At 31.4% G+C, this 25,112-nt stretch overlaps 1 pseudogene; it reads left to right on the plus strand.

The window, feature by feature from the left end:
* The first annotated feature begins 24,219 nt into the window (after positions 1 to 24,219).
* On the plus strand, positions 24,220 to 25,112 carry LOC149531484 (exocyst complex component EXO84B pseudogene; annotated as a pseudogene).

Consider the following 25,112-nt stretch of genomic DNA (forward strand, 5'->3'; position numbering starts at 1 on the left):
TGCACAGGGTGGGAATCACCAAAAGGTGTTGGTGCAAACCCATATAATTTTAGGGGCCTGTAGAATTGTAAGGGTTGAATGCACACCCAAGTATTGATATTTGTCATGTTTGGTCAAGTGATAGGAAAAGAGGAGTTAAAGTGGTAGTTTTTTTTACTGATGTCAGTGCCCCAATTTAGTCCTTCAAGACACCACTGGTCTTCATTCAGACTCCTATTCCAGTACACCTTCAATCGCTCCCTCTTCCAACACATCACTTACAAATGATGATTGACTAAGTGTTAGTGGTTGACTACAAGTCTGAATCAACCTTCCCACTGGTTTCTCCTCCCTAAACAATTCTCAGTCATTCACGACCAATTTAGTTTGTTAGCCACTTTTTTTGATAGAGAAATGCAATCTTGAACCATTCATGGATGTGGTCATCAATAACCATTTCAATAAGGGTCTCATGAAGAATAATATGAAATAAGACTTTGCCCCTACATTCCATAGGCAATAAGCTTCTACTCATTGATTAACTTTATTTTAGTTTGAGCCGATTAAAATTTAATATTATTAATAAGAATACTTATATTTTAATATTCATAAAGTAAACATATATTAAATATACCTGTGCTGAAAGGAAAGAAAATTTAATTTTAATTTTACCCTAAAATTTCTTCTACTTATATGAAAAATGTCATAAAGGGATTTTGTACAATGTATAATATGTAGCATGTTTGTAGTATGCAAAGGTAATATTATATAGATGTGCATTGTGAATGTATAATATGTCTTTTTTAAATATTACTGTAAGATGTCTTCATAGCTACAATGATAAGGAAATCTTGGCTTAGCTATGAAAATATGGAGAAATGGGGAATAATATTCTTGCAATAGATCAAATCGCATAGTTTTGAAAAGACAACTTGGGACAATGGTATTCTCTAATAGGGCTAGGCAAATTAGATGAGCCCATTGTTATTTTTATTTCCCTACTATATGTTAAATGAATTAATGGAATTATTGTGCAGACAGAGATTGATAGTGAGGGGCCCTAAACTTTATCTCCAAGGATCACACCATTATGGAAATGTATTACCATTTCTAGAAATATTGAGCTTGCAAACTTAAGCCCCTTCATCAATAGGAAACAACATTGTATAATAGATGGAATTCCCTTTGTACAACTTGATACAACATAGAAGCTTGCATTTTATTGCAACATAGGTAGATGAAAGATCTTTTTACTAGTAAAATATTGTGATCTCTAGACTGTAGAGAGTGCTTACTAAGATTCTATTCCAAAACTATGAAAACACCTTCCAGACATGGAATTTGGATGGGTACTCTTTGTTTGTAGCAGGTTAAGTTGCAAATCTTGAAAAATACCCATGTGTTGTAAATTATCAAAATATATAACATATTTAGCATCAAGTATATGCTCATGAAGACATATGTAGAAAAAAAATCATTAATTTTTTCATGCCTCTTTACCTTATTGTGGTATTTTATCACTATAGTTACCTAATCTTCTAAAGCAACAAGAACAAACATAAAATGTTTCTTCATAATATTTTAAGAATAGAGCACCAAAAATGACCATCATTTTTGAGTTACTATCTCAAATGGTCATAATATTTTTAATCTACTAGACAAAAAAAATGCACAGGCAACCATCACCTTTTGTCACTATTAGTGTTCCCCTTGCTCCTTCGGGTGCAAGTGCTAGTCATACATATGCTTAGGAAAAGAGAGAAGATACAATTATTTGCTCAAAATAAATTAAATACAAAATACCATTTGATCTCATTATCATTTTAAAAAGTGAATTATTTCTCTTATTGCAACTACAACCAATCTTCTTTACAATATTTTCTCTTCTGAGGATATATAAAAATAGCTTAACATAGGGAATTGGACACCCTATTCCTAGTTATTCTATTTGTTTCCTTCCTTGGGAGTACCCTTTCCATTACAAGGTTTATGATAGATCATGAGTGGATTTTTTTTCTTGGCATTCCATGCCTTAATGAGTTGGGTTCTCAAAATTTCCTTGTGGGCATGACCCCACCTGACTCTCTCCTTAATCTGGAGCAAAGCACAGGCTAAAGTTTCGTCATCCTTGGGTATATATAAAAGAGAGTAGTCATAATTTGGCACTCTTAATGAAATTTAGGAATACAAAGTGGTGAGGTTTCTTTCGAAGAGTAATTTGGGTGTACATCCTATTTTTCATTTAACACTACATATTTCAGTTTTCTAGCTAATATATCGATGAGCCTAGTGCCCTTATACCATATGTAATGCGTTAAAATTTCCAAACCTAATTTAATGGATTAAGATAATTCAACAACAATTCATTTTAGATTCAAAATAATAACAATTATAACAACCATATAATCATTTATAGGTCAAATACCATTTCATCCTAATGTATATATTCAAGAAAAAATAATAATAGATTTAACTAATTCTTAATCCAATCAAAGAGAAACTAACTTAGCTATAATAACCATCAACAATACATAAACTATAATGTGGAGAATATAAAAGTAAAACACTCGAAATGTAGTTATCTTGCATGCAAATCTTATCTTTGAGTTGTGAAGGCCTTGAAATCTTGAAGAGAGGAGAAGCATTGCCAAGGTCTTAACCTCCCAACCACAGATCCTTAAGTATCCCACACAATCTCTACTAAGAAAGTCCCTCCCTACCCTAGGATTAGGCTTGGGACATCACTCTCCAACAAAAGAGCATCCTGGTGTCAGAGTGTCACCTAAACAAAAAATAGACTTTGGATACCACCCATACACCTATCTACCAACTGCTAGCAACTCTAACCTCTAGTGATCACAACAACAAGCATTGCACTAACATACATTGGCTAAGGATTTGTTTGGGCACTATGTACCTGATTATCCGCCGCCTAACTTGACAACAAGACCTATACAATGGACTACCATGAGATGAATTAGTTTAAAACATATTTTATTACTTTCTTATTTGTTACTAGTTTTTCTTTCTTTTATCATGCAGGGATACACCATGGTTCTATGATTATCAATCCACACCTTTGATCTCGACCATGCTGGTCTACCTTGATAAATTAATGGGGTGATTGTATAAGCATAATAGCCATCACATTTATCCCAACCTGGGCATATGTCATTAAAAAAGATTCATAATTATTGTAATTTATTCTTGACTTCATAAGGATTCTCTCTTTTAGCTCAGAGAGTATATAATAGTACCTCAATATAAGCTTGTACTTTCAAATGTTACTTTAGTTAAATATAATTCTGAAAAGAAACCATATATATGTAGAGTTCCACAAATTTTTTCTATCTAGAGAATATTTATAATTCTTATATAAATGAAAAATTTTAGGGGTAAGTGCAAGAAATTAGGTCTCACTTTTGGGCAAAAGGTGGAAGTGTTTTTCCTATTTTTGAAATTTCTTGTCAATTGATGTCAAAATTTGAGGATTTTAGAAATTGAATATAAAAAACTTCAAAAATAATTTTTTTAATGTTTTGAATTTTGTTTTTGAATACGTAATTTATTTGTGTACCCATATGATAGATTTTGTTTTTGGTATGAATTTTTAAAACCACTTCTTCAAAATGCTTGTTTCAGGACCATACCACACTCGTGTATGGTCACCATAATTTGACACAAATAAATGAATTTTTGTAAATCCTTTTAAAGGGAGTTACCTAATACACCTAGGATTGATGAAAATATTTTTCCTTGATTTTTTATTAAATAATTTTATTATTATTAATTATTAAATTGCTATAAAGGTAAATTTTAAAACTTCTTGTGTACGGACACCATAATTTGATTAAAATTTCACTTTTTTAAATTTTTTTTAACCAGAAAAGAATTGTATGTAAGATGACATATAAATTAATTTAATAAAAACTATAAAATAAAAAATTTATTAAAGTTTTAGTGAACTTCACTATTTTACATTTAGGTACTAAATTTCATTTAAAAATAATTCAAAAAAAGTAAATAAAATCATAGAACTATAAAATTTATATTTCTAAAATCAAGATAGTGTGAGCTTTAATGGGTTTTTGTTTCATAAAAAAATTGATCGGGAAGATCTTCTAAAAATTATGGCAAGGCATGAATTTGTCAGTTCAATGTCTTAGCCAAATCTTAAGAGGTCAAGGCATAGTCTTGGTTTCACCAAGCCTATCCTGAACCAAAATCTGAGGTAGGAGGAAAAAAATCCTGCCTAATGTTGTAAGAAACAAGCACCCGTTATTTGAAATTCAAAAAATGGGTACTCGTTTTGAAAAAGTCAAATCTGCATATAGAATCCCCCAAAAAACAAAATTTTAAATTTTTTAGAAACAGGTACCCATTTTTTAAAAGTAAAAAATGGGTACCCGTTTTTTACTTTTCAAAAATGGGTACTCATTTCTAAAAAAATACAACTTTTTCATGTTTTCAAAAACAGGAATGGGTACCCAATTTTTTTTAAAATGGGTGCCCATTTTTTAAATTTTAGATTGGGTGTCCGAGCCTAAAATGGGTACCCATTTCTAAAAGGGCATGATCTCAATTTGTAGACTTCTGCGGAATCGAGACCGAACTCCTTTCTTCTACTCTTAGATTATTTTAGATCAAGGCTCTATCAATGTTAATGTTGACTTCTAATACCAAGCTAAAAATGACAAGCCTCATGATATGAAATTTAAAGAGAATAATTAAGCATATTTTATTTTCATGACCTGACTACAATGTTGCCTCTTGAAATGCTCAATTGGACTTTAAGCAATGCTGGTGATAGATGACCAAGGTTGTTAATCATAGTGCTTAAAGTATTGCAAATAATATCTGATGCCAAATGTAAGAAGTATCATTGTATAGAAAATATGAATAAGATAATTTGTTATGGTGTGATTAACCACAGTGACCCTTGATTCAATATTTAAGGTAGAATAACAATCCACAATAATATGGTAATAGTAGGTAGAATGCATCTACAAGAAAAATGTGAAGGATTCACAGAGAATATGTGAAGCAATGTGTGAAAGAATAATGCAAGCCATATGAGATGGAAATAACCCTGCCAATGATGTGTGTTTCTAAATATGAACCATTGCACAAATAGATCTTTTCTTTCTCGACTGCATGCCCGGTGAAGTGTGAAGGCAGCAAGGAGTTAAAAAAAGATCCATCGATACATAGCAACAATATTAATAAAATGGCCACCAAACATTATAAGGCTAGATGAAATAATATAGAAATATGGACACTCAAGATAAAATACTGAAAATAAATTGCGAAGGAGTAATAATAACTCTTACTGATATCTCAATATAAAAGTATCATTCTATACTTACATTTTCTTGTATATGTACATACACACACATATACGTATGCGTGATATTCCAACAACGCATCAAGGTATACACCATATATTAAGTGGGCGTATACGCACGTCTCATTTGGAATCACACATACATACATATATGTGCATATACATATTCAAACATATGTAAATACTATGGTATTGTTGTATTAAGACATGAGAAATATCGCAGGAAGCCTTGAGATCATCCAATTTATTAGGTAACATATTGTTTTTAGATTTTTTAATTTAATGCTTAGTGATATTTTTCTTAATAATACATATTTATTGACCAGCTAGCTCATGATAATATATAGTATACTCTTGCTTGCCTAGCCATTTACTCCTTAGCCTTGGTGGTTAGTGTTGGCACTCAAAATTGAAGTCTTGATTTTGAGCATCACTGAGAAAATTAAGTCCCGTAGATGCTTTTAAATGCATATGTACTCGGCTGTCAGTCTGAGGCCTAAGAGGTGTTTAATGTTTCTGACACCCTCCATTCAGTGTGTCCACTTGTTCCATGAAGTTTAATTGTGATTTTGATCCATTTCGTGGAGTCCCATTTTGAGCATTTATCAAATCTACATTTTACCTTGAGTGTCAAACAGTGCAGGAGGGCATGTTTGCATCTGAATATCTTGCACCCAAAAATGTTTCATGACTTGTTGCTTTGGGAATGTCTAGTGTCCATACCTAAGAACCTATGTTTCAGATTTCAAGCCGTTTTGAGTTTGTTTGACTAAGTTTTGAATCTGTCAAAGTTGGTAGTTTACAATTTTCATGCTTTTGCAAAATATTCAGAATTCTGGGAAGTCTTGTTTGACGAGTTATAATTTTGACCCAGTTGACCAAAATGTTAAAATTCCTTTTGTGTTGTATTATAGACATCAGAGACTTGTTATGTTTCAAGTTTCAGCTTATGAAGAATCCGTTTGATTAGTTTTCTAACATGATTCCAAACATAATTTCTAAAGTTTACTGGTGTCAGTATTGGCAGATTGTTTGGTAACCTTATTCGAGACATCATAACTTGAGATCCATGGTTGGTAAGATCGAATGGATTGTTCCTCTATATTGTCCTCTAAAAATACTCCAAGTGTGTCAATTTTTAAGTTACAAGAAAAAAATATTAACATACATGATACTATAAATTTTTACTAAGATGTGAGTTATAAGAAAAACTTAATAATACACATTATAATCACAAGCAAGTTATGTCCTTGTTTCTATTTCTCCATTGTATTGGATATTGAAGTCTAAATATCTTTCTATTCATAAATTTTTATATTAGTCATGTTTGGATTCCTATTAGTGGATATCTATTTAATTTGGTGCTACAAAGGAAACCAAATAAAACACATGTACTACATAGAGTTATGCTAGAAATTAAGCAAAAAAATCCTTAATTAACTTTCTATACCTCTTCAGCATACCCATTACACACTAAAGTGTGATTGGTAGTATACAATTAATTATACAGTTTACATCACACACTATTTCCTCATAATAATTAGCTCTTCATGCATCATGTAGTTCAACATTTGTTAAGTATAGTAATATATAATATATTTATTTACATATAGCTTATTTGTATGTGACTAGTATATTTGGATTTTTTGAACCTATGTAAAAAATGTGAAAAAATATCAATTTCAAAATATTTTACAATTTATAAATTGATTTTAAAGTTTAAAGATAATGGTAAATACCTGCCATTGATAGTAGGAGGTATAGTCAGGAGGTTCAATAGGGCTAAACTATGACTGCATGCATAGGGTGGGAATAAGCAAAAGGTGTTGGTACAAACCCATATAATTTTAGGGGTCTGTAGAATGGTAGGGGTTGAATGCACACCCACGTATTGATATGTGTCATGTCTAGTCAAGTGATAAGAAAAGAGGACTTAAAGTGGTAGTTTTATTGACTGATGTCAGTGCCCCAGTTTAGTTTTTCAGGACACTACTGCTCTTCATTCAGACTCCTATTCCAGTACACCTTCAGTCGCTCCCTCTTCCAACACATCACTTACAAATGATGATTGACTAAGTGTCAGTGGTTGACTACAAGTTTGAATCAACCTTCCCAGTGGTTTCTCCCCCTTGAACAATGAGAAACCACTGGGAAGGTTGATTCAAACTTGTAGTCAACCACTGACACTTAGTCAATCATCATTTGTAAGTGATGTGTTGGAAGAGGGAGCGACTGAAGGTGTACTGGAATAGGAGTCTGAATGAAGAGCAGTAGTGTCCTGAAAAACTAAACTGGGGCACTGACATCAGTCAATAAAACTACCACTTTAAGTCCTCTTTTCTTATCACTTGACTAGACATGACACATATCAATACGTGGGTGTGCATTCAACCCCTACCATTCTACAGACCCCTAAAATTATATGGGTTTGTACCAACACCTTTTGCTTATTCCCACCCTATGCATGCAGTCATAGTTTAGCCCTATTGAACCTCCTAACTATACCTCCTACTATCAATGGCAGGTATTTACTATTATCTTTAAACTTTAAAATCAATTTATAAATTGTAAAAAATTTTGAAATTGACATTTTTTCACATTTTTTACATAGGTTCAAAAAATCCAAATATACTAGTCACATACAAATAAGCTATATGTAAATAAATATATTAGATATTACTATACTTAACAAATGTTGAACTACATGATGCATGAAGAGCTAATTATTATGAGGAAATAGTGTGTGATGTAAACTGTATAATTAATTGTATACTACCAATCACACTTTAGTTTGTAATGGGTATGCTGAAGAGGTATAGAAAGTTAATTAAGGATTTTTTTGCTTAATTTCTAGCATAACTCTATGTAGTACATGTGTTTTATTTGGTTTCCTTTGTAGCACCAAATCAAATAGATATCCACTAATAGGAATCCAAACATGACCAATATAAAAATTTATGAATAGAAAGATACTTAGACTTCAATATCCAGTACAATGGAGAAATAGAAACAAGGACATAACTTGCTTGTGATTATAATGTGTATTATTAAGTTTTTCTTATAACTCACATCTTAGTAAAAATTTATAGTATCATGTATGTTAATTTTTTTTCTTGTAACTTAAAAATTGACACACTTGGAGTATTTTTAGAGGACAATACAGGGGTACAATCCATTCGATCTTACCAACCATGGATCTCAAGTTATGATGTCCCGAACAGGGTTACCAAACAATCTACCAATACTGACACCAGTAAACTTTAGAAATTATGTTTGGAATCACGTTTGAAAACTAATCAAACGGATTCTTCATAAGCTGAAACTTGAAACATAACAAGTCTCTGACGTCTATAATACAACGCAAAAGGAATTTTAACATTTTGGTCAACTGGGTCAAAATTATAACTCGTCAAACAAGGCTTCCCAAAATTCTGAATATTTTGCAAAAGCATGAAAATTGTAAACTACCAACTTTGACAGATTCAAAACTTAGTCAAACAAACTCAAAACGGCTTGAAATCTGAAACATAGGTTCTTAGGTATGGACACTAGACATTCCCAAAGCGGCAAGTCATGAAACATTTTTGGGTGCAAGATATTTAGATGCAAACATGCCCTCCTGCACTGTTTGACACTCAAGGTAAAATGTAGATTTGATAAATGCTCAAAATGGGACTCCACGAAATGGCTCGAAATCAAAATTAAACTTCATGGAACAAGTGGACGCACTGAACGGAGGGTGTCAGAAACATTAAACACCTCTTAGGCCTCAGACTGAGAGCCGAGTACATATGCATTTAAAAGCATCTACGAGACTTAATTTTCTCAATGATGCTCAAAATCAAGACTTCAATTTTGAGTGCCAACACTAACCACCAAGGCTAAGTAGCAAAAATGGCTAGGCAAGCAAGAGTATACTATATATTATCATGAGCTAGCTGGTCAATAAATATGTATTATTAAGAAAAATATCACTAAGCATTAAATTAAAAAATCTAAAAACAATATGTTACCTAATAAATTGGATGATCTCAAAGCTTCCTGTGATATTTCTCATGTCTTAATACAACAATACCATAGTATTTACATATGTTTGAATATGTATATGCACATATATGTATGTATGTGTGATTCCAAATGAGACGTGCGTATACGCCCACTTAATATATGGTGTATACCTTGATGCGTTGTTGGAATATCACGCATACGTATATGTGTGTGTATGTACATATACAAGAACATGTAAGTATAGTATGATACTTTTATATTGAGATATCAGTAAGAGTTATTATTACTCCTTCGCAATTTATTTTTAGTATTTTATCTTGAGTGTCCATATTTCTATATTATTTCATCTAGCCTTATAATGTTTGGTGGCCATTTTATTAATATTGTTGCTATGTATAGATGGATTTTTTTTAACTCCTTGCTGCCTTCACACTTCACCGGGCATGCAGTCGAGAAGGAAAAGATATATTTGTGCAATGGTTCATATTGAGAAACACGCATCATTGGCAAGGTTATTTCCATCTCATATGGCTTGCATTATTCTTTCACACATTGCTTCACATATTCTCTGTGAATCCTTCACATTTTTCTTGTAGATGCATTCTACCTACTATTACCATATTATCGTGGATTGTTATTCTACCTTAAATATTGAATCAAGGGTCACTATGGTTAATCACACCATAACAAATTATCTTATTCATATTTTCTATACAATGATACTTCTTACATTAGGCATCAGATATTATTTGCAATACTTTAAGCACTATGATTAACAACCTTGGTCATCTATCACCAGCATTGCTTAAAGTCCAATTGAGCATTTCAAGGGGCGACATTGTAGTCAGGTCATGAAAATAAAATATGCTTAATTATTCTCTTTAAATTTCATATCATGAGGCTTGTCATTTTTAGCCTGGTATTAGAAGTCAACATTAACATTGATAGAGCCTTGATCTAAAATGATCTAAGAGTAGAAGAAAGGAGTTCGATCTCGATTTCGTAGAAGTCTACAAATTGAGATCATGCCCTTTTAGAAATGGGTACCCATTTTAGGCTCGGGCACCCAATCTAAAATTTAAAAAATGGGCACCCATTTTTTAAAAAATTGGGTACCCATTCCCGTTTTTGAAAACATGAAAACGTTGTATTTTTTTAGAAATGAGTACCCATTTTTTAAAAGTAAAAAATGGGTACCCGTTTCTATAAAATTTAAAATTTTCTTTTTTGGGGGATTCTATATGCATATTTGACTTTTTCAAAACGAGTACCCATTTTTTGAATTTCTTACAACATTAGGCAGGATTTTTTCCTCCTACCTCTGATTTTGGTTCAAGATAGGCTTGGTGAAACCAAGACTATGCCTTGACCTCTTAAGATTTGGCTAAGACATTGAACTAACAAATTCATGCCTTGCCATAATTTTTAGAAGATCTTCCCGATCAATTTTTTTATGAAACAAAAACCCATTAAAGCTCAAACTATCTTGATTTTAGAAATATAAATTTTATAGTTCTATGATTTTATTTACTTTTTTTGTATTATTTTTTAATGAAATTTAGTACCTAAATGTAAAATAGTGAAGTTCACTAAAACTTTAATAACTTTTTTATTTTATAATTTTTATTAAATTAATTTATATGTCATCAATCTACATACAATTCTTTTCAAGTTAAAAAAAAAAATTGAAAAAAGTGAAATTTTGATCAAATTATGGTGTCCGTACACGAGAAGTTTTAAAATTTACCTTTTATAGCAATTTAATAATTAATAATAATAAAATTATTTAATAAAACATTAAGGAAAAATGTTTTCATCAATCCTAGGTGTATAAGGTAACTCCCTTTAAAAGGATTTCAAAAAATTCATTTATTTGTGTCAAATTATGGTGACCATACACGAATGTGGTATGGTCCTGAAACAGGCATTTTGAAGAAGTGGTTTTAAAAAATTCATACCAAAAACAAAATCTATCATATGGGTACACAAATAAATTACATATTCAAAAACAAAATTCCAAACATTAAAAAAATTATTTCTGAAGTTTTTTATATTCAATTTCTAAAATCCTCAAATTTTGACATCAATTGAAAATATTTTTCAAAAATAGGAAAAACACTTCCATCTTTTGCCACAAAGTGAGACCCAATTTCTTGCACTTACTCCTAATATTTTTCATTTATATAAGAATTATAAATATTCTCCAGATCAAAAAAATTTGTGGAACTCTACATATATATGGTTTCTTTTCAGAATTATATTTAACTAAAGTAACATTCGAAAGTACAAGCTTATATTCTGGTACTATTTTATACTCTATGAGCTAAGAGAGAGAATCCTTATGAAGTCAAGAATAAATTACAATAATTATGAATCTTTTTTAATGACATATGCCCAGGTTGGGATAAATGTGATGGCTATTATGCTTATACAATCACCCCATAAATTTATCAAGGAAGACCAGCATGGTCGAGATCAAAGGTGTGGATTGATAATCATAGAACCATGGTGTATCCCTGCATGATAAAAGAAAGAAAAACTAGTAACAAATAAGAAAGTAATAAAATATGTTTTAAACTAATTCATCTCATGGTAGTCCATTGTATAGGTCTTGTTGTCAAGTCAGGCGATGGATAATCAGGTTCATAGTGCCCAAACAAATCCTTAGCCAATGTATGTTAGTGCAATGCTTGTTGTTGTGATCTCTAGAGGTTAGAGTTGCTAGCAGTTGGTAGATAGGTGTATGGGTGGTATCCAAAGCCTATTTTTTGTTTAGGTGACACTCTAACATCAGGATGCTCATTTTTTGGAGAGTGATGTCCCAAGCCTAATCCTAGGGTAGGGAGGAATTTTTTCAGTAGAGATTGTGTGGGGATACTTAAGGATCTTTGGTTGGGAGGTTAAGACCTTGGCAATGCTTCTCCTCTCTTCAAGATTTCAAGGCTTGCACAACTCAAAGATAAGATTTGCATGCAAGATAACTACATTTCGAGTATTTTACTTTTATATTCTCCACATTATAGTTTATGTATTGTTGATGGTTATTATAGCTAAGTTAGTTTCTCTTTGATTGGATTAAGAATTAGTTAAATCTATTATTCTTTTTTTCTTGAATATATACATTAGGATGAAATGGTATTTGATCTATAAATGATTATATGGTTGTTATAATTGGTATTCTTTTGAATCTAAAAGGAATTGTTGTTTAATTATCTTAATCCATTAAATTAGGTTAGGAAATTTTAACATATTACATATGGTATAAGGGCACTAGGCTCATCGCTATCTTAGCTAGAAAACTGAAATATGTAGTGTTAAATGAAAAATAGGATGTACACCCAAATTACTCTTCGAAAGAAACCTCACCACTTTGTATTCCTAAATTTCATTAAGAGTGCCAAATTATGACTACTCTCTTTTATATATACCCAAGGATGACAAAACTTTAGCCTGTGCTTTGCTCCAGATTAAGGAGAGAGTCAGGTGGGGTCATGCCCACAAGGAAATTTTGAGAACCCAACTCATTAAGGCATGGAATGCCAAGAAAACAAATCCACTCATGATCAATCATAAACCTTGTAATGGACAAGGTACTCCCAAGGAAGGAAACAAATAGAATAACTAGGAATAGGGTGTCCAATTCCCTATGTTAAGCTATTTTTATATATCCTCAGAAGAGAAAATATTGTAAAGAAGATTGGTTGTAGTTGCAATAAGAGAAATAATTCACTTTTTAAAATGATAATGAGATCAAATGGTATTTTTTATTTAATTTATTTTGAGAAAATAATTGTATCTTCTCTCTTTTCCTAAGCATATGTATGACTAGCACTTGCACCCGAAGGAGCAAGGGGAACACTAATAGTGACAAAAGGTGATTGTTGCCTGTGCATTTGTTTTGTCTAATAAATTAAAAATATTATGACCATTTTAGATAGTAACTCAAAAATGATGGTCATTTCTGGTGCTCTATTCTTAAAATATTATGAAGAAATATTTTATGTTTGTTCTTGTTGCTTTAGAAGATTAGGTAACTATAGTGATAAAATACCACAATAAGGTAAAGAGGCATGAAAAAATTAATGATTTTTTTTCTACATATGTCTTCATGAGCATATACTTGATGCTAAATATGTTATATATTTTGATAATTTACAACACATGGGTATTTTTCAAGATTTGCAACTTAACCTGCTACAAACAAAGAGTACCCATCCAAATTCTATGTCTGGAAGGTGTTTTCATAGTTTTGGAATAGAATCTTAGTAAGCACTCTCTACAGTCTAGAGATCACAATATTTTACTAGTAAAAAGATCTTTCATCTACCTATGTTGTAGTAAAATGCAAGCTTCTATGTTGTATCAAGTTGTACAAAGGGAATGTCATCTATTATACAATGTTGTTTCCTATTGATGAAGGGGCTTAAGTTTGCAAGCTCAATATTTCTAGAAATGGTAATACATTTCCATAATGGTGTGATCCTTGGAGATCAAGTTTAGGGCCCCTCACTATGAATCTCTGTCTCCACAATAATTCCATTAATTCATTTAACATATAGTAAGGAAATAAAGATAACAATGGGCTCATCTAATTTTCCTAGCCCTATTAGAGAATACCATTGTCCCAAGTTGTCTTTTCAAAACTATGCGATTTGATCTATTGCAAGAATATTATTCCCCATTTCTCCATATTTTCATATCTAAGCCAAGATTTCCTTATCATTGTAGCTATGAAGACATCTTACAGTAATATTAAAAAAAGACATATTATTTCTTCACGATGCACATCTATATAATATTACCTTTGCATACTGCAAACATGCTACATATTATACATTGTACAAAATCCCTTTATGACATTTTTCATGTAAGTACAAGAACTTTTAGGGTAAAATTAAAATTAAATTTTCTTTCCTTTCAGCACAGGTATATTTAATATATGTTTACTTTATGAATATTAAAATATAAGTATTCTTATTAATAATATTAAATTTTAATCGACTCAAACTAAAATAAAGTTAATCACTGAGTAGAAGCTTATTGCCTATGGAATGTAGGGGCAAAGTCTTATTTCATATTATTCTTCATCAGACCCTTATTGAAATGGTTATTGATGACCACATCCATGAAGGGTTCAAGATTGCATTTCTCTATGAAAAAAAGTGGCTAACAAACTAAATTGGTCGTGAATGACTGAGAATTGTTTAGGGAGGAGAAACCAGTGGGAAGGTTGATTCAGACTTGTAGTCAACCACTAACACTTAGTCAATCATCATTTGTAAGTGATGTGTTGGAAGAGGGAGCGATTGAAGGTGTACTGGAATAGGAGTCTGAATGAAGACCAGTGGTGTCTTGAAGGACTAAATTGGGGCATTGACATCAGTAAAAAAAACTACCACTTTAAGTCCTCTTTTCCTATCACTTGACCAAACATGAAAAATATCAATACTTGGGTGTGCATTCAACCCTTACAATTCTACAGGCCCCTAAAATTATATGGGTTTGCACCAACACCTTTTGGTGATTCCCACCCTGTGCATGCAGTCATGTAGTTTAGCCCTATTGAACCCCCTGACTATACCTCCTCCTATTATCAATGGTAGGTATTTACTATTATCTTTAAACTTTAAAATCAATTTATAAATTGTAAAATATTTTGAAATTGACATTTTTTACATAGGCTCAAAAAATCTAAATATACTTGTCACGTACAAATAAGCTATATATAGATAAATATATAATATATTACTATACTTAAAAAATGTTAAACTCCATGATGCATGAAGAGCTAATTATTATGAGGAAATAGTGTGTGATGTAAATTGTATAATTAATTGTATACTACCAATCACACTTTAGTGTGTAATGGGTATGTTGAAGAGGTATAAAAAGTTAATTAGGGACTTTTTGCTTAATTTCTAGCATATGTAGTACATGTGTTTTATTTGGTTTCCCTTGTAGCATCAAATCAAATAGGTATCCACTAATAAGAATCCAAATATGGCCAGTATAAAAATTTATGGATAGAAAGATACTCAGACTTTAATATCAAGTATGATGGAGAAATAGTGATAGAAACAAGGACATAACTTGCATGTTATTATAATGTATATTATTAAGTTTTTCTTATAACTCACATCTTCGTAAAAAATTATCGTATCGTGTATGTTAATATTTTTTTCTTATAACATGCATGTTATTCCAAATTCATAATATTGTGTATGTTCATAAGTTTTTCTTACAAATTACATCTTTGAGCTCTTGAACTGGTACACATATTACATGTACTACTTTGTCAAGATAGAACTTTTGGGTTCACATAAATGTCAATCAAATGCTATCATGTCTTTTATACTAAGTTGTACAATGAAGATATCAGCAATCAGTATGCTCCATGCCTACACTATACATATTATTATTAGCTAGAATAAAAATATACTAATTACAATTATAAAATATGCTAGTTCAATTCACAATCAAACTACGTATTTATTTAAAAATAAATTTGAAAAATAGAAATCATATTTTACAACATAATTTATTTATATGTCAAACATAGATGATGATGATGATGATGATTTAAAAATTTAAGAAAACAAATCGCTTTTGTAAAAGCTTAAAATGCATAGATAAAAAAATATTGAATATTCTTTATCATTTACAAAATTTAAAATATTTCTTCATTTATTAATCTAATATTTATTAAGATGAGAACGTACAAGACAACTCTCATGTGCGAGCTCTTGGGTATTTATTCATTTTTAAAATTAATATTTCTTAACAATTAATTTTAATAAATGATCAATTATTATATTATACTATATTTCTTTAAAGTTAATTTCAATAAAGACATATTTTACAATAGCTATATATACTTTTTAATTATCTATTTTCTACTTCATATGGATAATATGAAGTAAGTATAGTACTTCATAAGTTTAATTATTTATTAATAAATAAAAAATTATTTTACATAAATAATATTTACAAAATCTAGCAAGTGTCAAATATTATTATAATATGAATTTAAATCTAATAATTTTAAATATTTAAAATTAAACTTAATTTAACTATCTATTGAAAATATTGAATAAAATAAAAAGAGCATGTTGGAACTCTGTAATATATTTGAAAATGAAATTAAAATTATCTATTGAAAATATTGAATAAAATTAAAATTAAAACAATTAAAACTAAATAAGTTAATCATTTCTCTGCAAAACATTTTTAAAACATCATATTTATATGTGAAGTTTTTCTACCTATTCATTTTCATCATTCAAAAATAAATTGTACAAGATAAAAACTCCAATCAGGTGAGTCACTCGCAGTACAGTGGTGAATTGGCATGTCTTCCTTTGGGGAGGTCATTAGTTCAAACCTCACATTGTTTAGAATAAATTTAAATTTAAAAAAAAACTCCAACGAGGCGTGCACCAAAGCAAAGTTGTATATATGTATTATAAAATGATAAACAATTTATTTTAAATTATTTTAATTGTCTCACATCCTATTCTCAACATTAATGTGAAAGTGAATTAATTTTCTTTAAAAATATAATTCTTCACAATAAATGTCTTACAATATAACTGCATAGAATTTGGCCACAAAGCTCACATTCGAAGGAGGCAAGAATAAAATTTACATCCAGTGATTTTCTCATTTGTTTGATTGCATAAGGTAGCGGGTACGACAAACCAAAAACTTTACCAAATCAATAATGGGTAAGGTATGATTTAGAGGTGTTTAAAAGAATACCCTAGATTTTAGTTGTAACTTGAACCCCCAACTTGTAAGACATTTGTTTCGGTAGAAATATTCATTAATCCTTGGTTTTGACATGCAATTGATGGTAAAGTAGTGCAGTAAAAGATCTTTTGGATGTCCACGTATTTGCTACTATCAATACTTGTCATTGCATTCACGCTTTGGAATTGTACCTCATTCCCATGAAATCCAACAGTCTAAGTTGGTCTGATGGGAGTTTATTAAATGATGCATAATCTAGTCACTACTAAAAACCACTTATAAAAACAAGTAGTTGTTTGAAGTGTTGGATAGGTTTTAGGTGAAATCTCCGTCTTTAATAGCCTATTAGCTAAAAACACCATATTGATAAAGGAACCAATTATATATTTCAAGAAAACAAACACCATGGAAAAAAATGAGAATAATGTAGAGAATGAGATATCCAATGGGACCATTCCTCAAAATTATGTTCCTTAAAATTTCATCCCTAGAAATTTGTTCCTCCAAACCCCACAAACATGTTGGTCAGAGTCTGGAGGAAAATCCAAACTATGATGGAAAACATAGAGAAAAGCACGAATGCCCTAGCGGCTCAACTTGGGCAAGGACAATAAGATAATCTCTAAACTCCCCCTCCTAGAATGGAGCAAGAGTTATCTTCTTGTGGTGCTCATGAAAGTAGACCTCCTAAAACATAGCCTAAACAACAAAAGAAATATGAGACAGTCAATGATTTATCAACTAATATTAAGAAGATTAAAACCCCTAGATTTTCCAGATCTAAATCTGATGAAGCCTTTGAGTCAGAATAGTACATCAAGTTCAAAAGTTTCTTTGAAACCTCCAAAACAATTTGAGGAATTTATCAACTCTTAGGAGAGTCAACCACCTGGTGTGGAAACATTAAGATAGAACTAAATATTAAGACTACCAATGTTACCTGAGACAAGTTTTCTCTATTTTTAAAAATAAACATGGATACCCCAAACTTTTTATGACCAAAAGTAGTTGGACTTCTAGAACTTTAACCAAGGAGGTGTGAAAGTACACAAGTACTCGAAGAAGTTCACTTGACTATTAAAGTATGTTCCTCCACATTAGCAAGAAAACAACTTAAAGGTTAGGAAAGTTGTCATGTGGTTAACACTAGTACAAAATAGCAATATGTGACTAAAAAAACCACTAAAATTTGTATATACGTGACTAAAATTAGTCACATGACTAATAGTAGTTAATATCCAGTCATTTATAACACTACTAAATTTTCTACTAAGAAATTTTAGTCATTTATTTGATCACTAATTTTGATCTTCGATTTAGTGGTATGTTTATTAGTATATATAGTGGTATGTTTAGTAGTATATATAGTGGTATATTTAGTAGTATGTTTAGTAAATGGTTTATTAGCTGATTTAGAAGTATATTTAATCATGTTGCTAGTCACATATTTAGTAGTATATTTAATCACAAATTTAGTTGTATATTTGATAGTTGATTTAGTTACATAGTTAATAGTATATTTAGTAGCATATTTAATTGTATATTTGGTGACATATTTAGTATATTTAATCACATGTTTAGTGGTATATTTAGCAGCATATCTAGTAGTATATTTGATCAAATATTTAGTAGTATTTTTAATAGTGTATTTGGTCATAATAGGGCATGATGGAATCGAACCATAAAGCAGGTGCTCTTCCATTGAGCTAGCACCCTTTAAAGAATGATCATCACCTCCAAGTTGAAGTTGAGGCTCAACGTTTGTAATAAGAGTAAGTCTGTTTTATTTATTTTTCTAAGATAAACATTATCCCTATTCTTAATTTGTATTTAGAGCAAGCAATTGTGATATATATGGTCTAAATTTTTGGCAAAAGCGGAAGTTCTTTGTTTTAAGTTTCTCCATAAATTGTTGTGTATTAATTTTAGTTATTATTTTCATTTTTTCTTTATTGGCTTTCTCTTCACTAGGTAAATTGGAATTTCATGCATCTTTTAAAAGAAGTCAAAATTTCATATCAGATTTCATAATGATTGTAAGCTTGATTCTATGAATCCAAAGAAAATAGCTTGGCAACTTGTTTTCTCTACCAATGATATTGCATTTCCAATTTGTGCCACATCGAATAAAAAATTGGGCGATCATCATTGGAATTAAAGGTGGAGAACATAAGCCTATCGATCTCTAAATATTTTTAAGAAAGCAATGTTTATTAAAGAATTTGAAAAAACCTTGAGATCAATTATAGTTTAAAGAGAATTGAAAATATCAATAGGCATTAACCAAAAGTCTAGAGCCTTGACAGAAACAACAGAAGTTTTAGAAAAACAGTGTAGTGCAAATGTGACAAAAGATATAAATCAGATATATTAATTTTAATCTAATTGTGTAAAATACCAGATAAAAAGAGCATATCTATAGTTTTTTTGATGATATAACACTTTGAAACATATGCTTCAACTGTTACAATTGTCATTCGGCTTGCAATGAGAAAGACATATAGGTTGCACAACATGAGCATGTTCTAGTAAAAATGTGAGATTTAGATGATTTCTACATTAGAAATTTAGTTATTCATTGCTAAGGTAAAGTAACAGAACTCTTCCTATAAGATTTAAATCAACTTACCCATGAAAACAAAACAATTAGTTCAATTTTGGTTTAAATCAAATTACCCAAGAAATAGCTATAATCATTAAATCCATTTGATAACCAAATGCTGGAAAATTTTTCAAATAACGAAATTAAGCCAAAAAATGCCTTGATGCAGAGGTCAAATTGTATTTATTTAACTTCTCCTAGATTAATATTCACCAAATGTTAACTAATATAAAATTTTCTAATCAAACAATGAACAAGTAAATTAGTCTGAAATGCTAATAAAATCACATTCCATTGTCCATGATGATTAAACATTGAAATAATAATCAAAATAAAAAGAGAATATAAGGTGGTAATTTATAACCTATGAGTGAAAACTAACCTTTAACTAGAGCTTGAAGCATATGGAGACCTAGAAGAATCAAAATGAGTTTGCCAAAAAAAAAAACAATCTTATTGAGGCCTCGAGTGTTGGTCGCATCAATCATTGAGATGCAGCTCCTGTATTACATCTTCCCCAAAGGCCTCTTTACACATGCCAAAGGTGAAATTTCCATTAGTTGTGAACCAGTTATCCATTGAAGAAGTTTGTAACAAATGTTGAAATAGATATTAAAGAGATACCAAAGGCCAAATAGAGATCCCAACTATGAGGTCTTTGTAAGCTTACTCTTTACATCATCATCAACAAATTTATGGCCCCATTTTGTTGAGTTTCCCCTACTCTAACACAATCATCTTTAAGGGGCCCATTCTCATAGTTTTTAAGAGTTGAACCTAGAATAGCACATGAACTTAATTTAGCCTCTTTTAGTTGTCTATGAAAACTACAAATAAGGGATTTAGCCTTTGAAAAATAGCCATACACATACCCATCCCCGTAATCTAAGTACCCCTGTCCCCATGCAACATTGATTTTAGTCTATTTTTTGAAAGCCTTCTTTGTCCATTATTAGATCAGATGTCTGGCCATCAAAAAACCAAAGTTGTAAATAGAATCAACATTTTTTCTTGATGATAATAGTGTGATATAAAAAGTATTAAATGATAGCTAATAGTAATAAAATACCTTACGGATTGATAATACTCCTCTGCTATCTCTGAAAGGATTTCTATCACATTAGGATCTAACTTGATGGTTGGATCAACCTACATAAATGAAAAGTGTAGATTTATATTAGACCAAATAAACAATCATTTAATTCCTATTTGATAATAAATAATTTCTTAGAATAATAGTTAATTTCTAACACTAAAGCATTTTTTAATTACCGTTCAGCCAAAAATTCCTAGTTATTCTTGTCATTTTACAACAATCATTTCTATTGTCAATAATCCTTGGAACTTGAAAGAGTCTTGCAAGATAACTCTCTGGATTATAGAGAAAAGTATAAATGAATTCAGCTTCTCTATTCCAAAAAATTGTAAAAATATAATTGAAGTTATATTTACATTAGTAAGAGACCCTCTAGATTATGATTTTTCTGCATCCTAGCTATCTTTAGCCACAAGGATATAGGTGCTCATGTTTTGATGTTCTAAACTAATACAACTTTCCAACTAGTTGTTTACTCCACAAAATTACGAAACTCCATAAGCTATCAAATCTTAACACCCTAATATGTTTGTAAAGCCTTATTTACTCTCAAGTAGCACAACATCATATGGCATTTCCCCCTGCGTTTCTCCTTGCTTAGAGGCAGACACAAATCTTCTTCTCATATTATATTTGTCCATCTTCCTATTTCAAAAGCTATGTGATGGGATCTTCAATTAAAATGATAGCATTATTTTCTATGAGAGGTTTCAATTTCCACACAAGCCACTTAGAAAGACGCTGCATTATTTACTAGCAATGAAGTTTCACATTCTTGAATTTTCCTTAATTCTCTACACATTTACTGATGCCAACTATTGTTTTCTTGTCAAGTGTGTTTGTTCAGAAGTATAAAATGATCATTAAACATTAGTAAACTAGAAAATACTCATCTAATATTTTATATCAATCAATTAAGATATTTAGTTATTGAATTGATGCATATATCCAAAAAAGGAATGTTCCTAATGAAAACAAAGACATTAGAATCCATCTTTACCTGGGAAGCTAAATCTTCAATGCTTCTCTTTCCAAGAATTTGAGGGCTGCCTCCATTTCCTTCATTGTTACTTCCTATTGGGAGGGTAACACTTGATGCAAGGATGGCAAGTTGAGATCCTATTGGTGTTGAAGGCTTTTGGACTTTCAAGGAAGGCATACGAGATATTGGTTGTGGCTGACCAGATTGTTGACGTTGTTGTTGTTGCAGTTGTGATGAGTTTTTTTGTTGAGATAGTTGTTGTGGATGAGATAATGTTGGTTGTTACTATGAGAGCAATGGGTGTGTTTTTTGTTGTAGTTGAGCCTGTTGATGCCTTTGATGTTGTTGAAGTTGGTAGGAAGATGAAGCTAAAAGGGGCAAGCTGGACTATTGCATCTTTGGCCATTGTGGTGTATGTGGAAGTGTGGTTGAGAGAGAAGATTGCCCGCCTTGGGAGAGGCCAGTTAATTGAGAATTCAAATATCCTACTGATAGAACTCTTGACATATTTTGTGTTTGTATCTTCTGCAAATGAAATATAACATTGTAACTCAATTACATCACTTAAAATACAATGTGTGTAGGATTGACTATTTAGAAACTATTTACACAATTAGAACAATGCATTCAAATTCAGCATATTATAAATAACATGCAGCCTACTAAACAACTCACTTAAGTTGCATAAGATAACCTCGAGGACCCACTACTAATTGAATAGAATTTATGGATGAGACCATTTGTAGAAGATGAAAAAACTCCCCAACACAATTGTTATATAGTGAAAATGGCATAATACTATTAAAAATATGATCTACAACTTCTAAATACATCGTATCGATAAATAAGATATTAAAAAGGGACTTTCTATGATGTAAAAACTACAACTATCTCTAGAGTCAAACCTTTGAAAATCATAAACTAGTTTCTAATAGACATTAGTGTGAATCCCTAAACCATCTCATACAATTCACATTTATGCTATTCCACTAGCAATGTTAGGAAAATGGTGTCTCAAACTTACATTTACATAAGGCTGCTATTTCTAGTAAGTTTACATTTGAGCATGGATTGGTCTGAAATTTTCTCCAAAGCTTTGGATGGGCAAGATAAGCTTGTTGGTAATTTTATGTTTCAAGATCATGTTTAAACTTGAAAATGTTGTGAATGAAAGGTTAAACTCACTTTTGAAGGCCTTAGAGGCTTTGAAAATGTCTGAAAGTGTCCAATACCTGCATAGCCAGTTATATTTTGATAAAGGATGTTTGACGCTTCAAAAGATTCATCAATCAAAGCCTTGGTTTGAAAGATATGGTCTTTGGAAGTTGGATCTCCCAAAACAAGAAATACAAAAGCATGTCAGACATGGATGATTTATAAAAGGGAGTTACATGTATTGTGTGTAATTAGACACAACATGGGGCATTTTCAACTGGAGATAAGATGGGTGCTAGTTTTAGGTGGTTTTTGCTCATGGTTTTGGAAAACCATTTCAACAGTTTCATTTGTATCTCTTATATATTAGGTACATGAGATGGAAGTTGTGTGTTAGTCTTATAGCTATTGAGCTACTTCTAGATCTCTGGTAGATGATACTCCTACAAGAAACTTGATCTACAAATGTACAACAATCTGTTGTTGGTTTTTGAATAATGTAAGGCAGTCTTCAGAGTGTGTGGTTTTTCTCCTAAAAGGGTTTTTCCCACATTGATCATTGTGTTGTTGTATGCATCTTATTCATGTTTAATTCTATAAAGCTTTTGTAATTGTTGTAAAGATATGAGAAAGTTCCTACATAACCTTTCTCTCAAAGTGAGTGTGCAAAGTTGTTTCATGACCTCAACTTCCTTTACTTGCATTCACTTGCAGCATGGAAAGATTTGGATCAAAGTGTAGCCATCCCTCAAAATGGAATTTACCAACTAATGTAATTGTCACTCCCATAGTTGATATGTATGCAAAACATACATATTGGAGCATGCATTAACATCCACTTCTCTTCATGATAATCCATCTCCCAAACTATTTGTTAATCTCAACATCAATAGCTTCTTTGGTGATATTCCATAGGATCCCACCATAGCCATTGTAGAGCTTGCTTGTTTGGGCACATACTACGTGTCAAATCACCATTTTCTCTTCCATCTTCTCTATGGTAACAACTATATAATGTGAGATCTAGACCCAACACATGCTCTATTAACAAAAAGCCTAATCTAAATGTGGTTCCTTGAATAGGACACATTGTGCAATATTTTTTGGAAAGGCGTTAGAAACGTTCATCCACTTGACATAGAACATAGAACATAAATAGTCTAATCAACAAATAGTCAACAACGGAATGTCCCCTTATCCTTGGCAGATGTAGAATTTGGTGGCATCGCTAGGGACTCTATTCCCCAAGTCCCCGATGGGTCCCCATCTCTAAGACATGGGGAAAAAGGAGGGGATGTGTCTTTATGTTACTATGCTTAACGCTCATTGTTAACGGATTCAGTAAAATATGCAAGGTTTATGACCATCTAACACTTCTTATGGTGGTGCATATATTGCAACCCTTTTGTAACTTGGTTTTTTTTGGCTATTGCACAAGATGCAAGTGATTCTTCAATTGTTTTAGGAGAGGAATTAGTGTATGCCTTAGATCTTGTAATGTGGGCTAGAAAACAAACTGAAGAATTTACACTCCTTGTGAAGAAGCATGCACTTGCTTCTTCAGCAGTTGTTGGATGGCTTCAAGTTGTTGCAAGATGTGTTTAGATAGCCTCAGGTGATTATTGCTCTTTGTTGGAAGCTCAGGGTATTGCAATCTGTCTTGTTGTCCTAAAGTTGTTTAGATCCAGTGTGGAATAAGCATTTGATGCCAACTTAAAATGTATTTAGGAGACTTGCTACAGTTGATGATTACGTGGTGACACATTTACCTACTGCTAACCAACCATTAAATCGAGCATCAAACATTTCAACGAGTGGAAATTCATTCCATCTAAAGCTTTCAAGTAGTGCATACAGATTCTATTCAATGGTTCAAGAGTTTTTGCTGATGTAGCACCAATTTTGAGCATGAAATTGGGAGGACCAATCTTGGCTAGTCTCACAAAGTTGTTCGACTCTATGTCAACCTGTTAATAAAGGCATGCCAACAACAATTGAAGAGGATAGCAACTTGGAGGTGTCAGAAAATTATATAGTGAGATAAGTTGAGATTGAGACCCAATAAATTGCCCTCCTGGGAAATGCATCTGCCCAAGCATATGAGTTACTACCACTTGCTGCACTCAAACTCATCCCTAATCAATCTAGTGGCAAGGAAGATCCTTGAAAGTGATTAGTTGAAAAACGAAACCATTAA

Source organism: Cupressus sempervirens, chromosome 11 (assembly GCF_028749045.1).
Source record: "Cupressus sempervirens isolate cs-2001-9-10 chromosome 11, ASM2874904v1, whole genome shotgun sequence".
NCBI lineage: Eukaryota > Viridiplantae > Streptophyta > Pinopsida > Cupressales > Cupressaceae > Cupressus > Cupressus sempervirens.